This window comes from Centruroides sculpturatus, unplaced genomic scaffold (assembly GCF_000671375.1).
Source record: "Centruroides sculpturatus isolate CEXI.00-Female unplaced genomic scaffold, Cexi_2.0 scaffold442, whole genome shotgun sequence".
Lineage (NCBI taxonomy): Eukaryota > Metazoa > Arthropoda > Arachnida > Scorpiones > Buthidae > Centruroides > Centruroides sculpturatus.
The window spans coordinates 416,092-423,342 of record NW_019384718.1 but is presented as its reverse complement, the minus strand read 5'-3'; positions in this window follow the sequence as shown (position 1 = coordinate 423,342).

The window sequence follows — 7,251 nt, the reverse complement described above, 5'->3', positions numbered from 1 at the left end:
CTCGGGAGTTTCCCGAATCAAATAACAAAAACTAAACATTCGCATCACCGAGAATTAGTTTGAAGATTGTCGAAATTCAGAGATTACAATAATAATGTTTACGATAAAATGTACTTTTCGTCATACTGACAACGATAGGAATATTGTCGAGTTTTCTTGTGCATTCTTGACAATGTTAGGGCCCCCTCAATCGCGGGGCCCCGGTGCACAGCATCCGCCGCACCCCCCGATGGCCGGCCCTGGTTATTTCAATCAAAAATTTTCTCCAGAACAGTTAGAGAGATGACCGGCAGGACGCTATTGTTAAAAGAAAAGTACAATGTACAGGGCAAGACACTAAAGTACTAATTTGAGTTGGAAAGAATATATTTTAAATTAAATAAAAAATATGCTTAAAAATTGCAGTCCGGTATTGTGACGATGTCACAATAAATAATTGCTCGTTCATAATATTTATTATAAGTCTTTCCACCCTGTGGGCACGAAGAAGACCTTTTTTCTAGGCCATTATATGTTCGTCCAGGCCAACAATGCGACGGCCGTGTGGTGAGAAACGAGGACGGACCCAAGGTCTTAGAATATATTCTGACCTTGGGACGGACCAGCCCCGAAAAATTTCTAAGAAAAGCTTTCTGAGTGACCACGAGAAAGAGTCAAAAATTAAATAAATAAATAAGTAAATATATCAACATTAAAATGTGTTGTTTAATAAATCTAGACTTTTAAGATTAAATTATCAATTTTTTTTAAATAAATATTTTTGAGATTTCTGTAGAGTATAAAGTGTAATCTGAAAATAAAAAGAAACATGTTTTCGTATTAAAGAGTTTTTTTATTATTATTTTTAACTTAACCGAATAGATAACAACAAAACAATAATGATAAATAGAATCTTAAACGGTTGAATGTAATATTGAGTACAATATTTACTTTTTAGATAATAATCAGATATTTTTTTACTCAAAATAATGAATTTGTTTCCTTAATAGTAAGTTTATATATAAAATATAATTAGCCTACATATTATATATTCATTGAGAAATTATAAACATTCTCATGATTAATTTATTTTATTTTTGATATAAATTATCAACTTTGGAATCAGCTTTCCAATATTTATTTTATATTAAAATGTTTTAGAAGTAAACTGGAAGTGTAAACAAACGATGATTATATATGTAAACATTAAAAAATATGTCATATGAATAGTTTATTTTATTTATAAATATCGCACTGTTAAATAGGACCCAAAAAATCCATTACCTTCCCTTTTTTTATAACTTTAAGTCCAAAAGTGTGATACTATAGAAATTCTGATTAGAATGATAATTGCATGGCTTCAACATAGTAATACAATATAACGAATGCAATGTATACTATAAAACTAATGTATTTGTTGAGATTTAGAGATTTTCAATTGGTAAGTTTTCTAATACACAGACAGTCAAAAGATTTCTTGCAGAATCGTAGTGAACAGGTTTTATTGGACGCATATATAAACAAGTAAAATGGCAAAACCGTATTTGGGACAAGACTATGTCTCGGAGACGGAATCACTTTGATGCTCAAGGCAGGTCTCGTTCTCATTCTCTTATCTTCTTTGATATCGCAAACTTCGCTGGCCACGACCACGAAATCGTCCACGATGCATCTTCGATGAAATTAACTTATCTAATTTCAAAATTTCTCTCCGTTGCGTGTCGGCCCGGGCTGAATTTTTGTCGATGCGTAACGAAAAGTTCCCGTTTTTGAAAAAAAAATAATCGTGGCTATTGTGTCGTCCGAAATTATCTTTTTATTTTGCACAAACAATATACAGTTTAACCCAATTATAATGTCATCGGATGTAACGACAACCCTAATATAACGTCAAATTTTTATCGGTCTTACGATTTTACTATACTAGATAATGTTAAAAAACCCACTCGTAACGACATAAAACCGTTTTAACGTCATATTTGAAGCACTCCCAAATTTACAAAATTGATTACAAATAGAAGAAACGACGTGTTCGGTCCTGAGGTCAGAGTTCACTTCTTAGAATGACTGTGGGTGGTACTCCCCCTATCTGACTTCGGTGGGGTGTGGTGGCTGTTTTGCCTGTTTGTAGAAGAGGGTCGCCATTTTGTATTTTATTTTGACTCGATTCTCGGTCCTCTGACTACCTACTAGTCTGGATTTTTTATGCGCAAATGATTTGGACACCTAATACTCTGTGCCAAATATCAACTCTTGACATGTACTCCTTCATACCTCTATGCTGGTAAGAACATCGGGCAGTACGATTTTATAAAGAAGACATAGTCTTGTCAAAAACAATGACATATTAAAAAATATAATATATATAAACAAATAGGGCAGATGACATAGCGTACTGTACTGTACGTCCTCACTATAGGAGGCAAGGCAAGAAGTGATTAGCGACCAGATTTCGGTCACACGACCTTACTTGGCAATACTACACTTATTTGTATTTTATACTATATGACCCATTAGAGAGCATTGAGAAATTTTGGAGCAAGGATGTTTAATTCTTTTCAGCTAGGACATATTACTATATTTCTGGAAAGAAATGAAAGAAATATGACTGGTAAATACTGTATTTACTGATTATTTGACAGGACAGTAAAATTGATGATATAGACTAAGAATGGAAACTAATATGAAAATACAGTACAGTATAATAAAAGTACGTGATAATAAATTTTAACGTTTCGAAGTGTGTTATAAATATATTGAATTATATAGAGCTCCTAAGACATGAAAAGAGTGAGGTGAATCGAATACCATTAACAACCCTGGATGATATTCTACTTCGGATAAGGGAGCATGACGCAACGATCCCGAAGATATTCTCTTAAGCAGACTCAATTGTATATTATTACGTTTTAATTTAATGTATAGTAATTTTTGAAATACGGTAGACCCTGGATTTAATGGACAAAATTTTTTGTTCTGAAAGAAGAATTTAAAACTTTTTTTTTTATTCTCGAATGCTAATTGATAAAAGAGTCAATCAGTATAAAGTACTCAATGCAGTGTACAGTACATTATATTATTATTTTATTCATTCTTACACATTATAATAACATTTTAACACATTTGCATATTTTTAATTTATTAATATATATTTTAAACCCGCTTTTAAAATTTCATTTCAACTGTCTGAATCCTTTTAATATCTGTCTTAGTTAATATCCACATTTTAAAACTGAAGGAGCATTGATATGGCCATTACTTTATAAAACTTTAATTGTGTTTCCTTCCTTTTTTTATATTCTTTATAAGTATTCTTTATAACAACATGCTTGCTTTGGAACTTGCCAGTTTCTGATATATAAATCATTATCAATATCATATGTGATCTCACATCCTAGATTTTTAAAATGATTTACTTGTTCTAGGATTTTATTATCTACAACTATTTTTATTTTTAAATATTTTTCTTCAAATGCCATCTATAGAAATGTTTGCATTATATTCTATACTTATTTGATTTAATTGATGTTCTGCTTTTTGAAGATTATCTTTAATATCTTGTATTATGACTTGGTCATGTGAAACAATAACGTATTAGTTACTGTAAGTGCCTTTAAATATAAACCTGTTTTAATCTTCTGTTTCCACTAATTTATTACGCCATCTATATATAGTTTATATCAATCAATCATTTATTTGATACGGCTTTTTGCCTTTACAAAGGGATACAAACATTTTAAACAAAACTTAATTACATACATTATGGGTTCTAAAAGCCTACTCGTCTTTTAGAAAATGCTATTCGTAATCTACTTAAAGAGCATTTTAAAACCTATAGCTTCTCCATCAGTAACGAAGGGCAAATAATTGATGATTGATGGCCAACAGATACGGAATACCTGCACTACAAACTTAGTACAGGTAAAAGACATTCTTAATTTTAAAATAAGAATGTCATTTCTATTTTATTTCAATTTGGCGTAACGAAATTGTTGTGTATTCTCCTTTATATTTATGTTATTTTATTTTATTGTACTTATACTTTGTAATAATCCTTATTTTACGCATTAGAACGTTTTCAAATACAGTCGACCCCCCATAACACGGGTTCCTATAGTTCGGATTCCTATATGACGGCGAAAAAATTGCGACGGTATCCGTACAAACATGGTAAAAAAAACTCCTATAATTCGGTAAAACGTCATCAGGCAGCCGAACTACTTTCCGCCGTCCAGCGCCACGCTACGGAGAGTTTAGGCGGGTAAATTGAGTTTACTATAGTCTGTACAGTATTATATATAAATTATATATAAATTAGGTACTGTACATATAATTATATATTAATTATATATAAACCTTTCAAACAGCTGTAGTCTGTAAACTTCACACGTGTCGGGCTGTGATTGGCAAGGGCTCGTAAGAAATGGATTCATAAAGAACGGAACGTATCTACCGTGTTATAGGAGGGTCGACTGTAGTGGGATCTCAGACATCACAACACCAGCTGTTGTTGTTGGTTTAGGAGTTCAACATGCACAGCTTTCAGACTGTCTCAACAATAATTATTCCTCCACTAAACCTTTTCTCCATACAGTCTTGAAAAACTTTAGCAAATCCAATGAGAATATAAATTTTTTGTTTTTAATAACATTTTTGAAAAATATTTGAAATAAATTTGTTGTTTAAATTAAATTTATTTGATGTTAAGAAGATAAACTACAAATGTTTAATTAAAGTATTAGCTGAGAGTTTAAATCTTAATTTAATGGAATTTATTCCAAAATTAGTAAATGATGATGAAAATTTTAATGAAATTATAATTCTGTGTATTGATAACAGGATTTATTAAAAAGTTTAATTTAAATCTCAAACTGAAAGTAGTCAAATAGTTTAAGTGTCATTATAGATTGAGATCTATGCTAAAATGTTCTGATTATTTTTAAAACTTTTCAAAAAGCTAATATTTCTAAATCAAAAGAGAATTTGGATAATGTTTATGAATCTGTATTTATGTTAGTTACATAATTTATACCATGTAATCATAATTTATACAAATTCAAATTTAAAATTGAATAACTCTGAAATATCAGAGATTTACACTGAATTAAGTCAGTCAGTCTTCTGTTTTGATCAAAATTTAAAATTTAATCATTTGTATCACATTAATAACTTCTTTAATCAGAAACCCACCCAATTCTACATACATGGAATTATGAAATCAGATGGCATAAAGTTATCAAACAGAACGGTTTTAAAAGTTAATGGATTAAAAGTTTTTATTTATTCCAAAATAGTATGTTTTATTTCTTTCTAAAAACCTAATGAACTTTTGGTTCAACCCTATACATAGATGACTGGCATGATCGTGTTGTTATCAAGAAAAGTATGATGTACAGGAGCAAGGCACTACTAATTTGAGATGGAGGGGATATATTTTAAATTAAAATTAAATTAAAATATGATTAAAAATTATAGCCCAACATTGTGACAATGTTGCAATTAATTTTTGCTTGTTTCAATTGAGTCTGTTTAACATGATTGTTCATTTCAACATTGATCTCGTTCTAAAAATATACAACTTAACACCACAAAATACTCAAATCCAAAACTTTAATGCAAATCAAATCTCACCACTACAACTTAATTTTCTTAAATTAACATCTAGAATATGAATTATGAAAACAAAGTTCTAAGTATGCTGAAAAGCATTTTAATTTTAGGAAATGATGTTTTTGAAATAAACTATTTCTTTTAATTAAATTTTATATTTCTCTTAGTAAACAGTATAATTCTTATGATAATATAAAAATCAATGAAAAATGGACTCTAATTATACTATATCAGGTTTCTGTTCTCTTATTCTTACATAAAAAATAGTTGTTTTTCAACTCTTCTATGTTAACTATTTAATGCATTGATGATCCTGATATTTTATTTTTTTACATGTTCAATAACTTTAATGGACTGTGAGCAGTTATAGCCAAGATTTATGTAATATCATGTAGGTTTCAGTCATTCCATTACAGCAGCTTTAAATTATCTATGTATGTATGACAATTAGTTTATGGATAATCAACTCAGTGGTAAGTGGCTGGAAATGATTATGTTAATTTTAAAGCATTATTATATTTATTCATATTTTAGAATCAATTTTAAATAATACTCTCTTTTAAATGTTCAGGTGTATCTACTCCACACAAAATTTTCTTCGTATTTGTACAATACCTGTAACTGATGATGGGAATATTGCTGTAAAAAAGATGGCATTGAACTTTGTTACTGCAATTCTTTAAAGTACAATTTCCACTACAGCAAAAAGCACACCATCCTTTCTACAAATGGTCAGTGAACAATTTTACTTTTGTATTTCAGGACCATCTTTATTTTAAATGTTGTGTAAACCAATTAGCACTGGGAGTTGGTTTAATTTCCGTGTTAACATTTTAGACTAATTACTCCGCTGATAAAAAATGAGGCCGACCCACAGCATGAAAGAGTAATTAACAAAACACGCGACCTGACATATCGGTACAAATCGCTGAACAAACATATTTCAAATTTACTCTCGGAGTCTCTCATAGCAATTAAACGCATTCATATTCGACTCGACCGTTGGGCAAAATTCTAAAATATACAAACATACATCTATAAATTATTCAATTTTTAATTGATATGTTGTTTCTATAAAATATCTAAGAACAGTTTAAATGTAAATTGATATATTAATTATCATAAATATACAGTCGATCCTCCTATAAGATCATAGATACGTTCCATTCTTTAGGAATCTGATTTCTTACGAGTCCTTCCAATCACAGCCCGACACGTGTAAAGTTTACGGACTACGGCTGATTGAAAGGTTTTCTTCCATAAAATTAATCGATTCTAGACTAATCCAACTCAACATTTCCAAAATACGTATATATTTTTTTGAAATAATCCGTATAAACTACGCTATAAACAAAAAATTGTAGGATTACTTACCGAGTGTGCACCATTCGACATCGCCATTGCTAAAGCTTGTTTTCGTCGCGGAACAGCTCAGCAAACAGCGGCCGATTTCTAATAACTTATTTTTCTGCGAAAACTTCGTTGAACTTTGGAGACATCATTAATATAAATAATTTTAATCGCCGTTGAATAAGAAATGTTTCTTTCACAAGAAATGTATAAAATTACAGTACTGTATTAGACTTACGGTACCTAATTTACATACTGTACAGACGATAGTTAGCGTAAAATCTCCGTAGCGTGGCGCCACGCTAGACGGCG